This window comes from Schistocerca serialis, chromosome 4 (genome assembly GCF_023864345.2).
Source record: "Schistocerca serialis cubense isolate TAMUIC-IGC-003099 chromosome 4, iqSchSeri2.2, whole genome shotgun sequence".
Classification (NCBI taxonomy): Eukaryota; Metazoa; Arthropoda; class Insecta; order Orthoptera; family Acrididae; genus Schistocerca; species Schistocerca serialis.
Window position 1 is genome coordinate 709,774,055 of NC_064641.1, and position 26,576 is coordinate 709,800,630.

Here is a 26,576-nt window from a genome sequence, read left to right on the forward strand (position 1 = left end):
GGTTCTGCTGCATATTTCCAAAGTTCAGCAAACGTTTGATCTTCTCCACTTGATTTGTAGTTTTTGAGTTCTTTCAAAGCTCTGTAGACCTCATTAATTGTAGCTGTTTCATAGCGAATTTTATACAGATAATCTATCTATCACAGATAGTTCGAAATAGCTTTATTTTCCGCATACAGTATCGAAAAATGAAAGCAGTTACTGGCATTGTACTTCATCTGGCGAAGCCTAATTTGGAAAGTTAATGTGCACAAAAACCTACTTGCAAAATAAAGTGTACGAACGCAACGATATATAGCACTCAATGATATGGTGCCATGCAAACTGTGAATGGCTGAATCGTCTTTTAAGATACACGTCGAGTAATGAAACGTAGAAATCAGCCATGGGACCAAGGCACGGCAGTTCGCCAAACAGCTAAATATCATTCTCTGGTACCGCACGCCGCGGAATTTGAATCCGTGCCAGACGTCATGGAAGTCGAAGACCCATAGAGGTCTCTGCACCATCGTGCCATAAATTGTGGCGGCGTGCGCCTCCTGGCCCACTTTTAGTGTGAAGACGCCACAGTGGAACACGTGGTCCCAGCGACCAATAGCAGCGCCCCCGATAGCATACTTAAGTGCCTGCCTCGCGCTCAGCCAGCAGTCTGATATTGCGTTGCGTGACATATCATCTCAGACAGTATATTGACTTCGAGCTTCTATTCCAGTGTACGTGGTTGTCTTGTTTGGTTCGTTACTCTGTTGTCTGTTCTTGTTGTGTCGGAAGGTCCTCTGTTGGTCGTGTCCGTCCTCTCCCATTGTGTTGTTGTTCGCGGACCGCTACACAGGTCCCGCCGCGTTTCGGTCACTCCTACCCCGCGACCGTTCCGGTCACCGTTACAACATTTTGGTGACGAGGTAAAAGGCGGTCGTTGTTGGTATGGAGGCAAAGTTGGTCTGTCTGCTGGAGCAACAGCAGCAGCTCCTGCAGCAGCAGCAGCTCCAGTTAGACATCATACAAAAGTCGCTGCAGTTAGCTAACGGACAAAGTCGATGCCCAGGAACGTTACCGCAACAGCTTCTGAGTCCTCGGGTGTCCGATGCTTTCCCGCATCCGCTGTCGTTCCCACCCTTTAATGACGCAAAGAGGGCTGGGAAACCTACTTACATTGGCTGAAACAACATTTCACGGCTTTCCAAGTCAAGGACGAGTCCTTGCAGCAGTTGTTATTTTTGTCATGGGCCTCTCCGGACACGTTCTTTCTTCTCCGTAAGTTGGCACCATTGTCTGATCCTGTGGCTCTCTCTTTTCAGGAGATCTGCCTTTTGCTGGCAAACTATTATTCCCAACGCTACCATGTGGTCGCCTCTCGTCTGGAGTTCCACCTGTACCATAAACAGCCTGGTCAATGGTATCGTTCCTGGGTCACGGACTTGCAGGGTCTCAGCCGTTGATGCGATTTTACGTGCACAAATCAGCAGTGTAAGGCTTCATATGCGGACTCCCTGATCCGGGATGTGGTGGTTCAGCTGGCTCCCAATCCTGAGGTCCATACTGCAGCATTGAAACTAGACAACCCCTCCTTGGAAGAGATTCTCCGCTTTGCCCACTCCTTTGAAATTGCTCAAGCGGCTAACGAGCATCTTATGGCACAACTGCAGGTAGCGGTGATCGCGGCGTCTTGACGGGTTTTGCCCTTGCAACGTTGACGTGGCTCGGCTGACAGGGGCCGGCGCCGTCAGGACTTCTCATTGTCCGACGTCTGTATGGCATCGGCGCCTTCGGTTGCCCTCGTCGCTGGTCGCGCGGCCCACTTCCATCTTGTCCAGAGTGCTTTACTGCCCGTTTGCGGGCTGATTGTCCCCACCGCTGGAAAACATGCACGCTGTGTCACAAGGTGGGCCACATCCGATCGGTTTGTCATAGTCACTCGACTCGATCCAGTCCTGCCCCTCAAGGGCCTCAAGATACCATCCATGCTCTGCAATCGGTCGTCCCACAGGATGACCCATCAGCGCGGAAGCATTTCCTCAAGCTCCGCATTTTCACAGAGGATGTCAGTTTTCAGGTCGACACTGGGGCCACCGTCTCCCTGATTAATATGGCGACATATACGCAGCTGGGCTTTCCTGGGTTGTCGCCTCCCTCTCGCCATTTGGTCGCCTACGGAGACAGCTCCTTTCCCCTTCGTGGGTACTTCATCATCCAGGTGACGTACAAGCAGGTTCCACAGCTCCTTACCCTCTTTGTCGTCGACCATCCGTCAGCTTTGAATATTTTAGGCCTGGATGCGTTTCAACTGTTTGGCTTTATCAATTTCTGACGAAGTTAATGTCATTTCCACGGCTGTTCCCTTTCAGGACTTAGACGATCTGTGCTCCGCTTTTGCGTCGTCGTTTGCACCAGATCTCGGATGTGCTTCCGGCTTTCAGGCACACATCACCCTACTGCTGGATGCACAGCCTTGCTTTTTCCGGGCCCGGCCCCTTTTGGTGGCCTTACGGCCAGCAGGAACTTGATCAGCTCCAGGCCGCTGGCGTGCTGGAACCTGTAACTTACAGTGCATGGGCAGCACCCCTGGTGGTCATACGGAAACCTAATCGGTCCCTTTGGCTGTGTGGGGACTTCGGTGCTACAGTCAGTGCTCAGTCTCTCCTTGACACTTACCCTCATTCCCTGACAGGAAGACCCTCTTGCCAGACTCCCCGGGAGGGGGGGGGGGGGGTGCATTTTTCCAAGATCGACCTGGCTAAAGGATACCACCAGTTGCCCTTGGATGCCGAATCTCAGAACATCATGGTTATTAACATGCCTTTCGGATTGTATAAGTACAAGCACCTTCCCTTTGGTGTCTCTTCAGTGCTGGCCATTTTCCATCGATTCCTGGAGCAGCTTACACAGCCTATCCCTGCATGTGTGAATTATCTGGATGACATCTTAGTCACTGGGCGTTCCCGCCAGGAACATTTTCAAAACCACAATGCCTTATTTCACACTCTGCAGTCTGCTGGTCTCCGCTGTTGGCTAGACACATATTTTTTTCAACTGGAAGTGGAATACTTAGGCCACTGGCTTAGCAAACATGGCATTCGCCCTTTGGGTCATAATGTCACGGCCACTGAGGCCCTTCCTCGTCCCAAGGACTTATCTGCACTGCAGGGATTTTTGGACAAGGTTACTTATTACTTAAAGTTCTTGCCACAGGCTGCCTCCGTTGCGCAACCCCTCAATCACTTGTGTTGCAAAGGCGTGCCTTTTGTTTGGACTTCTGCCTCTGACCAGGCTTTTCTCCATTTAAAGGTGATGCTGAAGTTCGCCTCTTGCCTTACCCCCTTCTCTCCGGACTGCCCCTTGGTTGTGGCAGCTGATGCGTTGGCATACACCATTCGGGCCATCCTCACGCACCGGGATGCCGATGGCTCTGAAAAGCCCATTGCTTATGCCTCTAAGACATTAACCCCAGCACAACGGAACTACTCCCAGATTGAAAAGTAGGCTCTGGCGATCATGTTCGCCGTATAAAAATTTCACACCTATCTCTTTGGGGCAAAGTTCACCCTCCTGACGGGCCGTAAACCCTTGGTTACACTTTTTGGGCTCCATTCTCACCATCCCGAGCAGATGGCTCAACGTCTCCAGCGCTAGGCATTGTTTTTACATAATTACACTTACACCATCCGGTATAAGACCACCGCCCAGCATGCTAATGCAGACGCTATGTCGCTTCTCCCAGCAGGCCCCGATCCTGCCTTTGATCAACAGGAGGTCCTCTGCTTTCACATTGATTCTGCCTGCCGGGATGCGCTGGGCAGTCTTCCTCTTATGGCTGCTGACGATGCTGCGGCTACCCGCCGCGACCCTGTCTTGCGGCAGGTTCTCAACTATGTGGTCCACGGGTGGCCGTCCTATGTTACTTGTCAGATGCAGTCCGATTTCAGCCCCTGGTGCCACCTGTCCCACAGGCTCTCTGTGGTCGATGATGTCCTTTTGTTGGCCACGGAGTCGGATGACCATCTGATGGCCATACCTCCGGAATTGCTGCTTCGGGTGCTTAGTTTGTTACACCGTGGGCACTGGGGTATGTCCCATATGAAAGTATTGGCTCGCCGGCATGTGTATTGGACCAACATTGATGGCGATATTGAGCACCTGGTCCGTGGGCGTACTGTCTGTGCGCATCACCAGGCAAGCCCCCCTCAGTCGTTTGCACCCTGGCCAATGGTTCTTGCCATTGAGGGCCTGCCCCACACATTGGTCTCCAATAATGGTCCCCAGTTCATGGCATCCTCCTTCCATGACTTCTGTCAGGCCAACAGTATCAAACATATCCATAGCCCTCCTTTCCACCCTTTGTCCAATGGCACGGCGGAGAGGCTTGTCTGCACCTTTAAACACCAGTTGACTAAAGCGGTCGACACATCCCCAACCACATCGGCCCTCTCCCTGTTTTTGAGCACCTATCACACTACGCCCATTGACGGACGCAGTCCAGCAGAGCTCCTTCATGGGCGACAGCTGCACACCCAGCTCCATTTGCTGATGCCATCCTCCTCCCGCCCCCACTCCCAGCCCTCGCAGCGGTATGCCCCTGGCAGGGCCGTATGGGCCCGCGAGTACGGGCGCAAGGCAGGTTGGACACCCGCCATGGTCGTTGCGGCCCATGGGCGGCGTGTGATGTCGGTGCAGACGTCGAAAGGGTTGGAGCGCCACCATCATAATCAGCTCCGCCCTTGTGCTGCCTCGGGACTCACACCACCACCTCTTTCCCTACCTTCTTTGGGTATGGATGTGGTCCTCGAGTCACCGTCCCAGCCCCTTGTAGCCGTCTCACTGTGGGCCTGCCACTGGCCCTCTCCGCCTCCGGATTGATCAGCGGCTCCCTACCCTGCCCTGGACTCTGGATCAGCTGTCATGGATACCTTGGGCGCCCCTTCCTCCCCGCCAATTGTGGTTGATACGTCCAGTTCCGCTTCCCACTGCTGCCCACCTTGGCACCATCTGGGGCATTTCTGCCCCTACATGCAAGTTTCAGGGAGACGGATCTGGTACTGCGTGCAGCAGAATTTGAATCCGCGCCAGACGTCATGGACGTAGAAGACCCATAGAGGTCTCTGTGCCATTGCGCCGTAAGCTGTGGTGGTGCGTGCCTCCTGGCCCACTTTTAGTGCGAGGGCGCCACAGTGGAACACGTGGTCCCAGCGGCCAATACCGGCGCTCCCAATAGCATACTTCAGCACCTGCCTCGCACTCAGCCAGCAGTCTGACATCGTGTTGCGTCTCAGGACATATTGTCTCAGACAGCGTATTGACTTCGTGTTTCCATTCCAGTGGACGTGGTTGTCTTGTTTGGTTCGTTACTCTGTTGTCTGTTCTTGTTGTGTCATGTCTGTCCTCTCCCGTTGTGTTGCTGTTCGCGGGCCGCTCCGTGGGTCACACCACGTTTCCGTCACTACTACCCCATGACCGTTCCGGTCGCTGTTACAACACATTCAATACCTTACCCTACTCTTCGATGATATGTTCAAAACATTAAATGTGGTTCCAGTGAAAGATTAACACCAAACTATGACAATCGTAAGGTATTTTCTGTGGAGCGGGAGAAGGAATTAGTGGAGTATTTGTTGCATTCTTGTAAGATATGCAGGCACTTAGCAAGTGAGCTGGCTTTGAAAAATGGTCTGAAATGTCCTGAGAACCGGACGGAGGAAATGGCTGGTGTAGACTGGTTCTATGGGTTCATGAAACGAAATCCCAGTTTAAGTATCCGAACCCCAGAGGGCTACAGCTTATCCAGAGCAACATCCTTTAATCAGTATACTGTTTCGCATTTCCTAAAAAACTTTAAAGACCTTTACCAGAGATACCCTACTTTCGCTGATGGTACAAGGGTTTTCAATCTGGATGAAACCAGTACCTCAACTGTACTGCTTCCAAAGGTAGTGGCACAAAAGGGAAGTAAACAGATTTCTCAAGCTACTAGTGGAGAACGTGGTGTCTTAGTGACCACCTGTTGCATAATCAGTGCACGTGGTACTCTCCTGCCCCCAGCAATAATATTTCCTCGAGTACATTTTACTTACATGTGGTAAGTAATGCACCAACAGGAACCCTGGGGTTAGCAACAAAGATTGGCTGGATGAATAGTGAACTTTTTGTGGATGTCATGAAACATTTCATCCACAAACCCAGTAGTAGCAAAGACAATCCTGCGCTTCTAATTTTAGACAATCATGAAAGCCATCTGTCAACTGAAGTAATAGATGTAGCAAAAGCCAATGGGGTGGTTATGCTGACTATACCCCCTCGTACCTCAAACAAACTGCATCCTCTAGATGTAGGAGTGTTCTCTTCATTCAAGGGAACTTATTACTCAGCATTAAATTCAAAACTCCTACACAGGAAAGACACTCTTCTCACTATTTATGATGTAGCTGCATGTGTCAAAATTGCTCATGACAGATCAATGACACCCACTAACTTATGTTCGGCTTTCAAGAAATGTGGAATATTTCCATTTGATGAAGACATCTTCACTGACGAAGACTTTATGGTCAGCAAAGTAACAGACAGGGTCGTGGAGGCAAACAGAACAACTTCAGATGTTAATTCTCTCCACCATATCAAGGATGCACAATCTGCTGGACAAGCCTCAGTCGATGTCAGCCAGTCACAAGATCTGCAGCAAGCAGGACCATCTGCAGTGCTTAACAGCCAAACAGCTTTTCCTAATGGAGTTTCTTCTGAAATAATTTGGGGATATCCAAAAGCAGAGAACAATAAATGTAAGAGAGGACAAAGTTTAATTGCAACTGATACACCGGAGAAAGATTTGCTGCAAGCCACAAAACATCCCAATAAAAAGGTCAACTGGAAGTTTTATGAGCAGGAATCAGATGATGACATTAGTGAGGCACATTATGAAGAGAGTGATGCCAACGTGGATGTGTCTGGTGAATCCGAGTACAACTTTGAAGACTTGGACAAATTACCAGAAACAGATGATTTCGTTTTGACCAAATTTGAACTGAAAAACAACACACCAGCTTACTGTGAGGGGAAGATTTTGAAACCGAAGGATGAGGCAGGAGACTATCAGGTATCATTTTTGAGACAAAGTGAAAAAATGGGAGGGAAGTTCTATTTTCCTCAGGTAAAAGATGAAGCTTTTGTTCCAGCTAGCAACATACTTTATGTGCTCCCACGACCTGCTACTGATGGTGTGACAAAGAGACAAAAATCATATTTCAGATTTGGAATCAGTTTCGAGTCCATTGATTTTCGGTAATTCCAAAATGAGTTACATGATTGAGTGGCTACAGATTTAATTATATGATTCACACATGGAATATTTGTAAACATTATGTTTACAGTATATTTACACTTACTATGTATGCTAAATAGGTTCTCTCAATGAACCTGTTTAAAGTGGTTCATTGTACCCCACATGTGGAGCACAATGAACCATTTACCAAATTTTCTTCAAAGGCATGCAGCTAAAAACAATTAATGACAATGCAATCATATAAGGCCATTTGATACTTGAATGATTAAACTGTAACATCTGTAAATCACAATTCTGTAATAAAGTTATTGGATGAGTAACACGGAGAAATATTTTTTATCGTTCAATGTGCCCTACTCTCCCCTATTTCTGAATGCAGAGCTCCGGTTTCAAATTTGTTAAGAAGTCCCTACAATATACCACAGCTTATTTAATGTCTCCCATTCTCATTTGAAAATATCTGAAATATTCTGACAAACCTGTTGTATTGTTACTTGTCCTGCACTCTGATGAAATCCGGAAATTAGGAGTGCTCCCTTAGGTTTCTTTTAGTAGCTGAGATAATAGTCACTGACAGCCCACTGACAACTTTAATCTTTCCTAACAATTCTTCACTTAGCACTACACATGGGACCATAGTCAGCTTACTGATACACCATCTATGACAACATTATTCTTCAAAATACGAAGGAAGATTGCAATATTATTACGATTTTGCTATGTTGCATGACACTGATGATCGCTTTCCCCACTATTTAGGAATAAGTAATTAATAATGGAACTGCACAAAATTATAGGCCGTACTTCTGAACCTATGAATACCTTAATAAAGACAGGCAGGTCAAGCATGAGATCTCTTTTGAGCCTTTAACAGGATTTATGCAGTGATGGACATCTGTGACTGTCAATACTGTGTGCGGATCCACCACAAAATTTCAGCTTGTCTTAAAAATTCAGCTCAACTGCTCTAACAATGTGTCTGCAGTTATCATGATTGATGGGCAGAAGATTTTACACTCAAAGTCTTTCTTCAATTGCAATTTCTGACAGTCATCTTCACAGGAAAGGATAGAAAGAGATTAAATTTCATATAAAATAGAGGGTAATTACAAAGTTGATGAAATTTATCAAAATAAATGGCCAACAACAATACAGCAAATGGGCATACATCTATTCAATAGCCAAATTCTTCCCATACCCTACCCAGTGTATCAGGAGTGACAGTAACACCAGTGCCATGGTGACTTCTTGTTAAGTCTTCATAGTTCTATGATAGAGGTGAAACACTACTCCTGATGTACCTCACAAGGAAAAAAAAAATAATCACAAGGTATCAAGTCCAGTGACCAGTACCCAGCTTGCTGAAAGATGAAATCACTGCTACCAGTTTCAAATTGTGACACAAGCCATAGTTGTGGCGTGTTGAGATAGGTTATTCAATCGACAGTTCTCTCAGGGAGGGAGGAGGAGCCATAGACTTTCTTGTTGGATACAGCACAGAATATGTTCTCTTTCTTAGAATGCCAAATGTGTGTCGACAGTTGAACGCGGATTCTCTTCCCAAATATGTGTGTGTTGTGTCATTTGAAGTTTTCTGAAAGGTGAAAAGTGGCTTTGTCATTGAAGATTAATGTGCTTACAAAATTGTAATTTTCAAGATGGTCTTGCAGACTGATGCAGAAATGCAGATACCATAATTTAACATCGTTGTTTACAGCTTGCAGGAGCTGCAATTTGTACAGCTTCATTTCAATTTTTACAGCTTCACTATTAATTACTTGTGAAGCATTTTCCACACTGTTGGCTGAGGGATGTTAAATTCTGCAATAGCTTCATGTCCCTCACACGGTCCACTATGTGTTCTGACACACTCGGTCAGCCCGAACATTCTGCACCATACAAACACTCCTCAACTTGTGAGACTTGTTACGGAAAGCATTTTCCACACACACTACTGATTGAAAATGAGTAAATTACCACACACATTTTGAGAAATACAGGTGGTGGCACCAGGGTCAGTGGTTTTCCAACCTAACCTACTGACAGCATGTTCCATAAACAAACTTTGAGAGTTTGTGTTTCACACGCCGTACCATTTGATACGTTATGTTCAGCCATTAACCTAAAATGATTTTTCAAAATGCTTCATCAGATTTACAGATGCCCCTGTACTTTTGTAAAGCCTGGTTTACACAAATGCGAACGAGAATTCTCTCTCATGTAAACGGTAGACGTGTGAGAACTGCATTCGGTCGCATTTGGTTTACATATGCTAATGTTTTTCATTTTCTGCTGGTTGTCGGTCTTTCAGCAAACTATCAAAGGAAGTTTGAATACTCTTCACTTCCATGCTAGAGATCCAGAAACCTTTCATCTGCTGTCTTCTCTACTTTTGTTGCTGACATGAGTTGCATGAGCAATGAATAGAATATAATGTTGCTGACAGAAGAAAATAGGTATCACAGATGTTACTGGAATCCAAGAGATCCACATCACAAACACAATGGGTAGAAAATTGCTAAGGCACTGAAGTCATACTGTGGACACAAGAAAAATGATAAATTTATTAGATGCTTACAATTAGATACAGACAGAGTGAATAAGCACAAGCATAGTGTTTCTTTTCATTAAAAAGGTAAAGCACAATAAATTTCTTAGAAAGCAAACAAATGTAAATTGTACCTATTATACTGTTTAAAATATACAAAATACATCATCATTCTCATTGCTTATGTTGATGGTGGCTGTAATTACATTTCTGAAGTGAGTAGCGTATGTGATAGGCCATATTGTAACTTACTGGCCTGGACCGTAAGCACTGTTCATAACTCTTGTAGAATGTCTGCTTTACTCTCCTTCCCATGTTTACTGATGGTGGTGAACTGTTATTAAATGATGTACATAGCACAGTATATTTGTTTTCATTTCTCTACACACTTATTACCATACAGTTAACTTTGATGATCAACTTTGAAAAACTACAGTAGGACATCACTATCTTTGCATGTCAGTAAGCTACACAAACTTCGAGAATATTCCAAATTCTGACAAGGGACAATAATCATTGAAACAGATTCACAAGTTATAAATTTCACTGTGAACTTACTATTCACTCTGGATGTCCAAACACAAGCTCACTTACATTTATACCTTCTAACTGCAAGGTTCTGAATGACTTAGTGACTATACTATTTAACTAGCAGGTGTGAACTTGCTGAGACAGTGACTATACTGACTGAATACCAACTGCAGACTCACTGAGACAATATGTCAATGCCCAAAAAACTGAAGTGAACGTTTTACAACGCAATAAGAAATAAGTCGACTTAACACAAAAGAAAACCTCATTTTCTGAGTACTCGTGAAAAAAGTTCTAACGTTTCACGTCATAAAAAGAAACATTGCAATGTCAAAAGAAATAAAAGAAGTTGTCTTTGATAATTGGAATTTCCCCGATATTATCGAGTTTTTGCCACTTGTGGGAAATTATACAGCAGTTCAAGCAGTATCCAGGTTTGTCTGTGTAGGTTGTACACTCGTATGGTGTATCAGTGCACTTGCCTTGTTCCGCGCACTTCTTACACCGCTTTCTCATAACTTGCTTCTTCCCTGCAGTAGCTTCCCGCTTTTGCACAACGTGTTCTTCTTTGTGATGTTTCTTGCTCACATTCCGTGGAACCTCCATTGGTGGAAGGAAGTCCTTTGAATGTTCATTCTGTAATCGTACATCATCATTTCATTTACTGAGTACGGTATTTGTTGTACAGATATAGAGAATTGAAAACTAGCATGTCTATGACATGAAAGAATAGTTTTTTTGGCCATTGGATAGTCTTTCGTTCACATAAATAATACGATAACATCTGATCTTGTTTATCAGTCCCAGACATACACGCATTGCACCTAGTAATAGGCAAAGGTTTCGTGACTATTTGCTGGTGCGCATTCGTCACTTGCTCCATAAAATTTAGATGTTCTGTGGAAATGTAGGAAACCTCTCGTCGACCCTTCCATTTTCCATTCATAACTCCATTAGAATACCGCTCAGTTGTCTCTCCTCTCCCAAGTTTTGCCGATACAACGTCTTCGGGGATATACTTCCAATTTAATCTCAGAGTACCTGCTGAAACTGTTTTTAGGTTCAACAGAGTTGTAGCTAAATGAAAACTGTTATAATAATTGTCCAAGTAAATGTGATGACCAAGATGCAAGCCGCATCTTCTTACATCAAATGCAAAACGACCTTTTCAGCGTGACCTTTTCCCCCATATCTACACTACTTCCCGTGTACACAGCACACTTATTTATGAAACCGTCTGGATTGTTGAGCATGTCCATCTTAATGCCATATTTATTACGTTTGCTTTTTATGTATTGTCTAAATGACAATCTTCCCCTCCAAAGAATCATTGATTCATCTATTGATAAATCTCTTCCCGGGTAATACACTTGAGACATTCTCGTGTCAAAATAATCCAATATAGATCGTATCTTATATAAATGATCATCTGGTTTCGGGTTTCCTGGAAGTGGATTTTTTTGCAAAATGATCAAATACCGGTCTCTGCTAATACTCATCGCTATTCCTCTATTCCCAAACAGCGGTTCTTTCTTCCAGTAGGCTTGTAATCGCGGATATTTAACGTTACCCATATGTAACGAAACACCCAGGAAAACTAATAATTCACCTATGCTTAGAGATTTCCATTTACAGATCCTAGATCCCTCTTTTGTATTTTCGCTCAGCAATACTTTGACTGCGTTATCGTTCGTTTCGTCAACTACAAGTTGCAACAATTAGTCTGTTACCAATAATCTGAAGAAATCTATAGGAGAAATGCCAGCAGGATGGATTTGCAAAACTTCTTCCTTCGTAAATGGGTGATACTGCATATTACGTGGTTCTTTACGGCAGGACTCGCCTGGATTATCTCCGTGTGACAGGTCGGGCTCTTTTTCGTCGTCGATTTCCACACAATTGTCGTGATCTGTATTGTCGGATTCGGAACAGTCACGAAACAGATTCGAAAGCTGGGCTTCCATGCTATCATCGCTCTGCAAATCTTCTGCAGCCTCTAAATGACAATCTCCGTGGTATGTCTCGTCCTCACTATACAGAAAATCACCGTCGTCTAGTACACTAAGTAACTGTTCCTCTGTCAATTTGACACTTTTCCTGCTCCTTTTCACATCGGAAGATCCAGGTGTCAGTTCATCAGCCACCACTACGAACAATATATGTTCGATAACTGACCACACAAAACAAAAGTTTACACACTTTGATGCTAGCTTAGATGCTGCAACTAGACTGAGTAATCCGACAGTGAGCGCGGACGCTTATAAGTGTCAGCCACACTGGCTCGTGGCTTGTTCAGTCGCAGCAAAAGTGTTAACTACTAGCTGTATAATACCAAAATGACAACTGTCAGAACTGTTTTATGGAAGAGCAATGCTAATGTGCATGAGGATAAGCAAAGTTTCCCAAAAAAAGTTCTGAGAAAGTGAAATTTTCTGACTGGAATAATTAACAAACTAACAGGTTGTTTAAGTAAAGCATATACTTTTGGAAAGAATAACATTTTGAGATTGGAATATTCTGGAACACAAAAATATTAAATAGAACTAATTTTTGAAATTTTTCAGGAATATTACAACGTTTGTTTGAAAGAGGAGAACAGGGGCTTTCAGATGTTCTAGGTCACTCTTAAAACAAATAACTTTCAGCGTCAATGAAATTTGTATTCACATGATTTGCAGGTACAGTAAATCATGAATATTTCTTGAATGTTTCCATAAGGCCTAAATATACTATTTTCATTAGCAATCATTAAATTATGCATGGAAATATTGCATGAATAAGGAATTAATTATTTTGTGTAACTACATTATACACACTTTTAATGAAACAAGATCACAAAAGAAAAAAAGAAAACCGACATCACGAGTGGTATAACAAATAGGATAAGTTAAAAGCCCAACTTACTCTGTTATATTATGTATATTTTGCATTTCATTAATAGTATTTTAAGGGCATTGTCTTCATTTTTATATGTCGTTTTAATCCTTCTGATTGATAGTTTCCATACACATGCCTAGCCTGCTGATGGTACACAAATTGCAGTGTTACAGTCAAATAACTCCAGTGCGGAAATTATTTGTTCCATAGTAATGAATTTTTCAGGAATTGTTAATATTATACCTTTATTATGAATAAAACATGCGTTATCACCGAAAATGAAGTTTCGGTATTGTATATCTTGAAGCAATCCTCAAAACAAACACTTACACCATAGTCTCTGCATGAGAATGATGTTTCTTTTTGTTTTCATGTCATCCTCCAGCATCTGTACCTCTCATTTTGAGCTTGCTCTTCTTTGCAGGTGGGATTTTCTCAATGAAATGCTTTGCTATTAGCTGTTCAGGTGCAGGAGTTTCTGAAGACCATCCACATTGAGGCGGAACTACACTCTTTCAGTGAATTTTCAGCAGTTACAGTATAAGAAGAAGCCTGAAATTTGTGTGCATTTCTTCCCGTGTCCTCTCACTGGCTTTACAAAAAATACAAGCTTTGTGCACTGTAATACTCACTAGCCTTCTAAACATTTTTATGTACCATTTAACACCTTTTTTTCCTTTCAATGAGAAAATGTTGCAGTTTCAGAACCTTGAAATCTACACCACCCATATACAAATTGCACTCTGTAGTGCACCGAGGTTTTTCTTTTTTTTTTTTTCTTTTTTTTTTTACCCCCTTTGGTTGCTGTAACAACTGCATCAATATTGAGTGCTGAAATGAATACCACTTGTTTTTTTTTATACACTCCTGGAAATGGAAAAAAGAACACATTGACACCGGTGTGTCAGACCCACCATACTTGCTCCGGACACTGCGAGAGGGCTGTACAAGCAATGATCACACGCACGGCACAGCGGACACACCAGGAACCGCGGTGTTGGCCGTCGAATGGCGCTAGCTGCGCAGCATTTGTGCACCGCCGCCGTCAGTGTCAGCCAGTTTGCCGTGGCATACGGAGCTCCATCGCAGTCTTTAACACTGGTAGCATGCCGCGACAGCGTGGACGTGAACCGTATGTGCAGTTGACGGACTTTGAGCGAGGGTGTATAGTGGGCATGCGGGAGGCCGGGTGGACGTACCGCCGAATTGCTCAACACGTGGGGCGTGAGGTCTCCACAGTACATCGATGTTGTCGCCAGTGGTCGGCGGAAGGTGCACGTGCCTGTCGACCTGGGACCGGACCGCAGCGACGCACGGATGCACGCCAAGACCGTAGGATCCTACGCAGTGCCGTAGGGGACCGCACCGCCACTTCCCAGCAAATTAGGGACACTGTTGCTCCTGGGGTATCGGCGAGGACCATTCGCAACCGTCTCCATGAAGCTGGACTACGGTCCCGCACACCGTTAGGCCGTCTTCCGCTCACGCCCCAACATCGTGCAGCCCGCCTTCAGTGGTGTCGCGACAGGCGTGAATGGAGGGACGAATGAAGACGTGTCGTCTTCAGCGATGAGAGTCGCTTCTGCCTTGGTGCCAATGATGGTCGTATGCGTGTTTGGCGCCGTGCAGGTGAGCGCCACAATCAGGACTGCATACGACCGAGGCACACAGGGCCAACACCCGGCATCATGGTGTGGGAAGCGATCTCCTACACTGGCCGTACTCCACTGGTGATCGTCGAGGGGACACTGAATAGTGCACGGTACATCCAAACCGTCATCGAACCCATCGTTCTACCATTCCTAGACCGGCAAGGGAACTTGCTGTTCCAACAGAACAATGCACGTCCGCATGTATCCCGTGCCACCAAACGTGCTCTAGAAGGTGTAAGTCAACTACCCTGGCCAGCAAGATCTCCGGATCTGTCCCCCATTGAGCATGTTTGGGACTGGATGAAGCGTCGTCTCACGCGGTCTGCACGTCCAGCACGTACGCTGATCCAACTGAGGCGCCAGGTGGAAATGGCATGGCAAGCCGTTCCACAGGACTACATCCAGCATCTCTAAGATAGTCTCCATGGGAGAATAGCAGCCTGCATTGCTGCGAAAGGTGGATATACACTGTACTAGTGCCGACATTGTGCATGCTCTGTTGCCTGTGTCTATGTGCCTGTGGTTCTGTCAGTGTGATCATGTGATGTATCTGACCCCAGGAATGTGTCAATAAAGTTTCCCCTTCCTGGGACAATGAATTCACGGTGTTCTTATTTCAATTTCCAGGAGTGTATATCCATTTTCGCTCTATAACGTCCTGTTAATGATATGCTATGAGTTCATCTTTCTTGAGTCTTGCACTTTTCAACACATCTGGTACATTCTTCCTACACTACTGGTCATTAAAGTTGCTACACCACAAAGATGATGTGCTACAGACGCGAAATTTAACCGACAGGAAGAAGATGTCGTGATTTGCAAATGATTAGCTTTTTAGAGCATTCACACAAGGTTGGCGCCAGTGGCGACACCTACAACGTGCTCACATGAGGAAAGTTTCCAACCGATTTCTCACACACAAACAGCAGTTGACCGGCGTTGCCTGGTGAAACGTCGTTGTGATGCCTCATGTAAGGAGGAGAAATGCATACCATCACATTTCCAACTTTGATAAAGGTCGGATTGTAGCCTATCGCGATTGCGGTTTATCGTATCGCGACATTGCTGCTCGCGTTGGTCGAGATCCTATGACTGTTAGCAGAATATGGAATCGGTGGGTTTAGGAGGGTAAAACGGAACGCCGTGCTGGATCCCAACAGCCTCGTATCACTAGCAGTCGAGATAACAGGTATCTTATCCACATGGCTGTAACAGATCGTGCTGCCACGTCTCGATCCCTGAGTCAACAGATGGCAACGTTTGCAAGACAACAACCATCTTCATCTTCATGAACAGTTCTACGACGTTTGCAGCAGCAATGACTATCAGCTCGGACACCGTGGCTGTGGTTACCCTTGACGCTGCATCACAGACAGGAGTGCCTGCGATGGTGTACTCAATGACGAACCTGAGTGCACGAACGGCAAAACATTATTTTTTCGGATGAATCCAGGTTCTGTTTACAGCATCATGATGGTTGCATACGTGTTTGGCGACATCGCAGTGAACGCACATTGAAAACGTGTATATTCATCATCACCGGACTGGCGTACCACGCGTAGTGATTGTATGGGATGCCATTGGTTACACGCCTCGGTCACCTCTTGTTCGCATTGACGGCACTTTGAACAGTGGACGTTACATTTCAGATATGTTACGACCCGTGGCTCTACCCTTCATTCGATCCCTGCGAAATCCTACATTTCAGGAGGATAATGCATGACCGCATGTTGCAGGTCTTGTACGGGCCTTTCTGAATACAGAAAATGTTCGACTGTGCCCAGGCGTATCAAGGCCGTTATTACGGCCAGAGGCGGTTGTTCTGGGTACTGATTTCTCAGGATCGATGCACCCAAATTGCGTAAAAATGTAATCACACGTCAGTTCTAGTATAATACGTTTGTCCAATGAATACCCGTTTATCATCTGCATTTCTTCTTGGTGTAGCAATTTTAATGGCCAGTAGTGTATTTAGTTTATGCGTTCCAGCTACATTCGTATCTCTTTCCTTCATGAACTGACACAAATGCACACTGCTGCAACAATTGTCCACCAAGAGCTTATGGACTAAGTTGAGAAGAGGCTCCACAAGGTTTAATACAATCTGTCTTATTTTCAGAGTATCTGCAGAAAGAAATTTCATTTCTGTTTCATTGGAGCTTCCTATGCATATAATGAACAGCCATACATGTCCTGTGGATCATTCAGATTTCATACGACTTTATTCAAAATTGTGCTGCATTTGGAGTAAGGTAGATTTTTATTGCCAGCCTTCCTTTCCGTAACATAAGCAATCTGTCCACAGAAATTTTTAAATGTATCATTCAAGAGTTGAATGATCGAGTCCAAAGTTGGATACACTTTTATTCCCATCACATGCACGATGTTCATCGTTGTTTAGTCTTAATTTAATAAAATTAATAAATATTACATTTGACAGTGATGTAATTATTATTTTAGTCATTTCAGGGGTTAGTTTATTAAAGTATCGGTTTTGGGGACCGATGATGGATAGCTCTGCCACCCTTGAAGTTTTAAAAGTGAGACTAGACTTACTTCTGGTTTACAAGACCGGCATTTTTTTCTCTGTTTTTACTTCTTTATTGATTTATTTTGCTAGTGTTTATGTTTTGTCTTTTAAATGTAAACATTTATTGATGGTTTTGTTGAGATTAGAGTGTATTGTTCTTTCTTTATTTATACTTATTGTTGTTCTTATTGAATTTGATGACGATTATTTTTTCCTGTTATTTTTTTAGTTTTTTCTGTTTGTGAGGGAGCTTTAGTCTTTCTATGTTGGTTTCGACGATTCGATCTCATGGTAATGATTTTTTTTAATTCTTTATGTCAAAATATTTATTCATGACTATTTTTTGATCCCTTTTTGTTTATTAGATAATTGTTGATGGCCGGTTCATTCTTTGATGTTTCTGTCAAGTTGTTTTTATAATATGCTGATCTTAGTAGATCAGATAGATATAGTTAGATATTATTTTGGAGTTGATTGTTTTTCTTTTAGTCTAATTTTATTAAGTTTTTGGATTTGTTCCTTAATAATTACTGCCAGAGTTTCAGTTTATTCATACCATTCTAATTTTTTTTATTTTTGTGGTTTTGATTTCAATAATTATACTTTATTTTTCATTTGCTAGATTAAGTCTTCTTTCTTTTTATGTTTTTTTGAGGCTAGATTGGTCTCTACTTTACTTTTAATTTTGGGTTGGTGTTACCAACCCGAGTGTTTACAGGCTGGGGTTTATTTGATTATTTATACTTTGGTTGCTAGACTGCCTTTATTATTGGTTTTATTTAAGGTTTATGAATTTGCTAATACTTTATACTTTTCTTTATTGTTTGATTTTGGTTCTTATTATTTTGGCTTTGTTAAGATACCTATGTTTTTGGTTCTTTTATACTTCCTAAGGCTCATGTGGAGGCCCCTATTTCTGGCAGAATAATTCTTGCAGGTGTTTTGTTTAAGTTAGATGGTTACAGTATTTATCAGGTGATAAAGGTTATATCTTATTTGGTTTTAAAGTTTGATTATTTCTGGAAACTTTAGATTTGTCTGGTGGTGTTATTGTTAGATTTATTTATTTTTGTCTGGTTGGTTTAAAGTCTTTAATTGCTTACTCTTCTGTTGCTCGTAGGAGAATGGTTATTGGTTGTTTAATGACTGTAAATTCATGAGGTTGTATAGGTTCACTTTCTTTAATGGTTGTCATGGATTATGTTCTTCTGGTTTATTTTGTCTAATATTATTTATGAGACTTTAGGTAGAAGAAGATCATTAATTAATAGTGGTATAATTAATTTAATATCTAGAATGGCTTTGTGGTGATTCCATTTGAGATCATCAAATATGGCTGCTGCCCCTCCATTAAATTTGGTAGATGGGTTGAGATTATTAAATAGGATTATATCTTGATCTGCTTTTAGATTTTTGGTTCTTGTTTTTTTTTCTTTCTTTATCTTTTTTTTTTTGAGGTGTTTATACTTTATATATATTCTTATTCTCAGCACATGGTAATTATTATTCTGGGGTTTATACTAGTTCTCTTGGTTAGTTTTGGGAATATCATCTTTTACTTTTGCACTGATTGCCTTTGAATATTCTTTGTTTAAATTTTAATTAATTTAAAATTTTAATAAATTCCAATTAAAAATATTCTTTTGTGGGAGCAGTGATATGAAGTTTTTCGTTTTAGACTGTGTATTTATTTTCTATTTGTTCTTTGAGGTATTTTATCTCTCTCTTTTTTTTTAACTGTAATTTTTATTTTGGGTATTTATTTAATAGTTGATTATAGAATTTTTGTTGAATGAGAACTTTTTAATTTAAATGGTTCTATGGTTGTGATGACTAATTTTGGATTGAATATCTCTTATTTTTATGTATTTTGTTTTATATATTTCTTCTTCGGTAATTTGTTATAGAGAGGATTATATATCAAGTGAGAAGAATATAAGACTTTATTATTATTGTTTTAATCTTTATTCTTTCAATAGGATTTTTAATTATTTGCCCTAATTTGATCACAATCTTATTGGGTTGAGATAGTCTGGGGTTGGTTTCTTATTGTTGAGTTATTTATTATCAGAATGTAAAGTTTTTAACAGTGCTGGTATATTAACTGCTTTATCTAATTGGATTGATGTTGCTATTTTAATTTCTATTGCTTGAATATTACATTTTGTTGGTTAAAATTACATTTATTATTATGACTTTATTTCGAGTTCTTTTGAAATAAAGGTTATTACTATATTAATTGTTCTAGCTGCTATAACTAAGAGAGCTCAGATTCCCTTTTCTTCTTGACTTCCTGCTGCTATGGCTGCTCCTACTCCTGTTTCTGCTTTGGTTCATTCTTCTACTCTTGTTACTGCTGGAGTTTATTTATTAATTTGGTTTAGTCCAATATTAGACTTATAATTGTGGTTGGTTTTTACTTTTGATTGGTTTGTTAACTATATTTATGGCTGGCTTGGGGGCTAATTGTGAGTTTGATTTAAAAAAGATTACTGCTCTTTCTACTTTAAGACAATTTAGTTTAATAGTGAGAATTTTGGCTATAGGCTACCCAACGCTTTCTTTCTTTCTTTCATTTGTTAGCTCACGCTCTGTTTAAAGCTTTATTATTTATATGCGCAGGTTCAATGACTCATAATTTAAAGGATTCTCCGGATATTCATTTTATGGGCTCTATTGTTGATTTTATACCTTTAACTTTAGTTTGTTTTAATGTTTCTAGTTTGTCTTTGTGTGGTATGCCTTTTTGGCTGGCTTTTACTCAAAGGAATTTAATTCTTGTGATGGTTTGTTTAAGATGAATTAATTGTTTGATTTTTTCCTTATCTTTTTTCTACACTTTTAACTCCTTATCGTTTTCGTTTATTTTATTATTCAATATTTGGGGATGATAATTTTTATTGTAGATTTTATTTAGGTGATAGGGATTATTATATTTCATTTGGTATAACTGGTTTATTATTTGTTGCTGTTTTTGGAGGTAGCCTTTTGTCTTGATTGATTTTTTCCTATTCCTCATATGATTGCTTTGCTTTGCTTTATTGTTTTATTTTTCTCATAATTTATTTTCTTTAAATATATTGTCTTCTGTTAGATTTGCTGGTTCTATACGATTTATACCTTTCCTTTCAAGTAAGTTTGTTAGATATACACTTTGAAATTAGGTGGTCAAAGTTTATATAGCTTGTTTATTTATTCAATTAATTATATTCAAGGTTCGTATGATTCAAATTTTAAGATTTATCTTTTATTTTTTGAATATTTATTTTAGTAGAGTTGTTTTTCTTATACTTAAATAGCTTATAATTAGAGCATGTCACTGAAGATGGAGATATTTTTTTTAGGTATTTATAAATATAATTATATTATTTTTACAGTGAAAATGTAATGTTTTATTTAAACTATATAAATGTTAACGGAGTTTAACTGCTAATATAAATGTTTGCAGCTTTTATGTTGGATTTACATTTCCTTAATTGGAACTTTATAATACAGTTATATTATTAACAGTAATACACCACTTTTTGGCTTCAATCAATGAAGAATAAGGGTAATTATTTACCAACCTTTCAGATCAAAACTGACTGCAATATTTCGCTTCTTATTCTGTTTAAGATTGATTGATTATATCAATACTTTTTTAATGCAACCCAAATTCTGTTCATTGTAAAGCCCCTTGATTTCATTCATGGTATAGCCCTCCTAATAGGACTAGGATGAAGAATATGTTGATATTGTTCATAATATAATGTCTGATGTTTTTATAATAATTACAGGTGGTAGAATTAATGCAATTTCTACATCAAAGATCAAAAAAATTACTGCAATTAGAAAGAATCGAAGGGAGAACAGTATTCATGCTGATCTTCTCGGATCAAATCCACATTCAAATTGTGATCTTTTTCCTCGGCCATTAATTAATTTTTTTGTTAGTGTTCTGGAGAGGATTATAACAATTACTGGGATAATAGATCTAATAAAAATTCTTGCAGGGAATCACTAGGATTGTTTTTCTTGATTTATATCAATCTTTCTGTTTGGAAGTCAAATGTACTATTTACACTGGATAAATATTTATCTGCCTCATCAATAAACTGAGATATATAGAAACAATTGTACTACATCTATGAAGTGTCAATATCATGCTGCTACTTCAAATCCAAAGTGGTGTCTTGGTGAGAATTGATTTATTGAATGCCAAAGTAAACATGTTGTTAAGAAGATGGTTCCAATAATTACACGAAGTCCATGAAAGCTTGTTGTAACAATGAAAGTTGATCCGTATACCACATCAGCAATAGTGAACGGTGCTTCTCAATATTCGTATGCTCGAAGCATTGTAAAATATAACCCTAATAATACTGTAAACTATAGTCCTTGTAGTGCTTGTGTGTGATTAGATTTTGTAAGTCTGTGGTGTGCTCATGTTACAGTTACTCCTGAAGATAAAAGAATTGTATAAAATTGAAGGGTTGGATTCATATTGGTGGTCATAATATTCCTAATTCAATTGTTGGGACCAGTCTTCTGCTGAAGAAGGCTCAGAAGAATGATACAAAGAATAAAACTTCAGATGCAATAAATAAAATTGTTCCTCATTGAAATCTGGTAGATACAAATCCTGTATGTAATCCTTGATATGTTCCTTCAAAAACTACATATCATTAAATTATTGTTAACCCAGTAATTCCAAATCCAATTATGAATAGGTTAATACTAAATAGATGAAGCCATTTTGCTAATCGTGATACTAAAACTATTGCTCCAATTGCTCCTGTTAGTGGTCAAGGTCTATAAACTACTAAGTGGAATAGGTGGTTTGGGTGAGTTGTTAACATAACTTTATTATACTTCTCTAGAATATAAAGTTCTTAAAATTGAGAGAACATAACCTAGATTAGAGCTACTGCTGACGATTAGAGCTACTGCTGACTCTAGAATTAATAGAAGTATTTGTCCAATAATTAATAATGAGATTAAATTTATTGCTATAGATGGTACTGTGTTCCCTAATAAGGTTAATAAGTGTCCAGCAATTATATTTGCTGCTAGTTGTACTGCTAGTGTACCTGGCCGAATAACATTTCTAATTTTTTCAATTAGTACTATAAACGATATTAGTTCAGGTGGTGTACCTTGAGGGACGTGTGTAAATATATGATTAGTGTGACTGATTCATCCAAATAATATAAATCTTAGTCATATAGGTAAGGTTATTGCAAATGTAAGTTCTAGATGTCTTGTTCTAGTGAAGATATAAGGGAATAGTCCTATGAAATTATTAAATAATATTAAATGATTTTGGGCCTAATAATGCTTTAAATTCATTACGTAATGTTAAATTTAATTTATTTTAGATAATGTTAATTTGTGATGCTGTTAAGTCAAAATAATAATGGGATTAATAATAGTCCTAAGAATGTTCTAGTTCAATTTAACAGCGCAATTCGGAGAATGCTCAGGACGCAAAGGCAGATGCATTCACAGTGCAAGAGATCAGGAGAATGAGGGCAGGCAAAAGTTAGTAGAGATTCGTGCTGCTGTAAAAGGAGCGACGCGCGAAGCATTCAATCACTACCACTGTCATACCTTAGCAAAAGATCTTGCTGAAAACCCAAGGAAATTCTGGTCTTACCTAAAATCGGTAAGTGGTCGAAGGCTTCCATCCAGTCACTCACTGATCAGTCTGGCCTGGCAACGGAAGACAGCAAAGCGAAAGCTGAAATTTTAAATTTAGCATTTGAGAAATCTTTCACGCAGGACGATCGTACAAACATACCGCCGTTTCAGTCTCGTATAGATTCCCGTATGGAGGACATAGTGATAGACATCCCTGGGGTTGTGAAGCAGGTGAATGGGTTGAAAATAAATAAATCACCAGGTCCTGATGGGATTCCAATTCGGTTTTACAGAGAGTACTTTACTGCATTGGCTCCTTACTTAGCATGCATTTATTGCGAATCTCTTGCCCAATGTAAAGTCCTGAGCGACTGGAAAAAAGTGCAGGTGACGCCTGTATATAAGAAGGGTAAAAGGACAGATCCTAAAAAAAATTACAGACCAATATCCTTAACATTGGTTTGTTGCAGGATTCTTGAACATATTCTCAGTTTGAATATAATGAATTTCCTTGAGACAGAGAAGTTGCTGTCCATGCATCAGCACGGCTTTAGAAAGAATTGCTCCTGCGAAACGCAACTCGCCCTTTTTTCACATGATATCTTGCGAACCATGGGTGAAGGGTATCAGACGGATGCCATATTCTTTGACTTCCGGAAAGCATTTGATTCGGTGCCCCACTGCAGACTCCTAAGGTATGAGCATATGGCATTGGTTCCCAAGTATGTGAGTGGCTCGAAGACTTCTTAAGTAATAGAACACAGTATGTTGTCCTCTCTGGTGAGTGTTCATCAAAGGTGAGGGTATCATCTGGAGTGCCCCAGGGAAGTGTGGTACGTCCGCTGTTGTTTTCTATATACATAAATGATCTTTTGGATAAGGTGGACAGCAATGTGCGGCTGTTTGCTGATGATGCTGTGGTGTATGGGAAGGTGTCGTCGTTGAGTGACTGTAGGAGGATACAAGATGACTTGGACAGGATTTGTGATTGGTGTAAAGAATGGCAGCTAACTCTAAATATAGATAAATGTAAATTAATGCAAATGAATAGGAAAAAGAATCCTATAATGTACGAATACTCCATTAGTAGTGTAGCACTTGACACAGTCACGTCAATTAAATATTTGGGCGTAACATTGCAGAGCTATATGAAGTGGGACAAGCATATAATGGCAGTTGTGGGGAAGGCGGATAGTCGTCGTCCGGTACATAGGCAGAATTGCTCGAGTGTTTGGGATCCCTATCAGGTCGGACTGAGGGAGGACATAGAAGCAATTCAGAGGCAGGCTGCTAGATTTGTTACTGGTAGGTTTGATGATCACGCGAGCGTTACGGAAATGCTTCAGGAACTCGGGTGGGAGTCTCTAGAGGAAAGGACGCGTTATTTTCATGAATCGCTATTGAGGAAATTTAGGGAACCAGCACTTGAGGCCGACTGCAGTACAATTTTCCTGACGCCAACTTACATTTCACGGAAAGACCACAAAGATAAGAGAGATAAGGGCTTGGACAGAGGCATATAGGCAGTCATTTTTCCCTCGTTCTGTTTGGGAGTGGAACAGGGAGAGAATATGCTAGTTGTGGTACGAGGTACCCTCCGCCATGCATCATATGGTGGATTGCGGAGTATGTATGTAGATGTAGGTCAAATGTTGAGGATAGATTTGTTTTCATTTTCAGGTTAGATTTTTTATCTCAATTGTTTTATTTTCTGATCTTTTTTAAAAAGATTAGGTTTAAAAGAGGAAAAGTTATTTGATTGAATAAAATTAAAGTGGCTGAAAATATAATGAATAGAGAGAATCACATGAGTGGTGATATTTGAGGGATATGAATTAAAAATTCCTCATCAGTAGTGGGTGTTAATTTTCTATTACTTGGTTTAAGAGACCATTACTTACTTTCAGTCATCTGATACTTCATGGTGTACTAATTGTTTACTTATTTTAGATTAACACTCTAATGTTATATATATATATTAACTAACTCCTTAAATTATCTTAGATAATCACTTGATAAATAGATTTACTGAAGTTCTTTCAATTACAATTGTTAAGAATCTGTGGTTTGCTCCACAAATTTCTGAGCATTGACCAAAGAATAGTCCAGGTCAATTTATTGTAAATGTTCCTTGATTTAGTCCACCAGGTATACCATCAGTTTTAACTCTTAGAGCAGGTACTGCTCATGAGTAAAGAACATCTGAAGCTCTTGTTAATACTCATACTTCTGTATTTATGGGTAGAATTGTGCAATCGTCTACATCTAATAATCGAAATGCTTCATTTTCTAGGTCTTGTTGTGGTGTTAGGTATGTATCAAATTCTACGTCTAAGAACTCTGAATACTCTTATCTTCAGTATTATTATTAGCCAATTGTTTTAATTGTAATTATTGCATCTACTGAATCATCAAGTTAATATAATAGTTGTAATGAGGAAAATGCAATAAAGAATAGAGTAACTGCTGGTAATGCTCTTCAAATAATTTCAATTAGGTGTCCATGAAGTATATTTCAGTTTTTGTAGGCAATAAATAGTACATATCTTAGGGTATAACCTGTGATTAGCAATAATACAACTATAGTATGGGCATGGAAAAATGATAATCGCTCCATTAATTGTGAAGCTCCATCTTGAAGTGATAAATTTGATCATGTTGCCATTATGTATTTCTAATAAAAGGTCAAACCTTTATTTGTAGAGCTTAATTCTACAGCACTACTCTGCCAGATTAGAATCTAGAAATTAATGATAATTCTGAATAACTATGTTCTGCAGCGGGGGTTATTTTGTAACCATTCTGTTGATCTCCTTATATTAGCACTAAATATAATTGCTCAATTTGTAACCATTCTTTCTCATATAATTACAATAGATATGATGATTCCTACCATGGAGATTGTTGGTCCAATTCTTGAGACTACATGTCATGATGTATGTGTGTCTGGGTAGTCTGACTATCTTCGTGGTATTCCTGCTAGACCTAGGAAGTGTTGAGGGGAAAAAGGTTTAATTTATTGCAATAACTATAATTGTAAATTGAATTTTTAATCATGTATTGTTCATGGTTAGTCCTGTAAATAATGGGTGTCGTTGGATAACACCACCTATAATTGCAAATACTGCTCCTATGGGTAATACATAGTGGAAGCGAGCTACTACATAATATGTATCACGGAGTACAATATCAAGGGATGAATTTGCTAATACCAGACCTGTTAATCCACCAATTGTGAATAAAAAATGAATCTTAGACCTCATAATAATAGTGGGTTGAAGTTTAATTTAGTTCCATAAAATTTAGCTAATCATCTAAATACCTTAATACCAGTTGGTACAGCAATAATTATTATGGCTGATGTGAAATATGCTCGTTTATCAACAGCCATTGCTACTGTGAATATATGATGTGTTCATACAATAAATCCTATTAATCCAATTGATAATATGGCATAAATTATACCTAATGTTCCAAATGATTCAATTGTTCCTCTTTCTTGACACACAATATGTGAGATAATTCCAAATCCTGGAAGAATTAAAATGTTAA

General features: G+C 40.4%; 1 protein-coding gene across 1 annotated transcript in view; it reads right to left on the bottom strand.

Annotated features, from left to right (window-relative positions):
- Positions 1-9,891: 9,891 nt before the first annotated feature.
- The window catches only part of LOC126473227 (ribosome biogenesis protein WDR12 homolog), a 61,098-nt gene continuing 44,413 nt past the window's right edge, over positions 9,892-26,576 (bottom strand). The window contains exon 10 of the transcript XR_007586421.1: positions 9,892-10,982. The gene's annotated coding sequence lies outside the window, so the exon portion shown is untranslated. The remainder of the gene's footprint in view (positions 10,983-26,576) is intronic.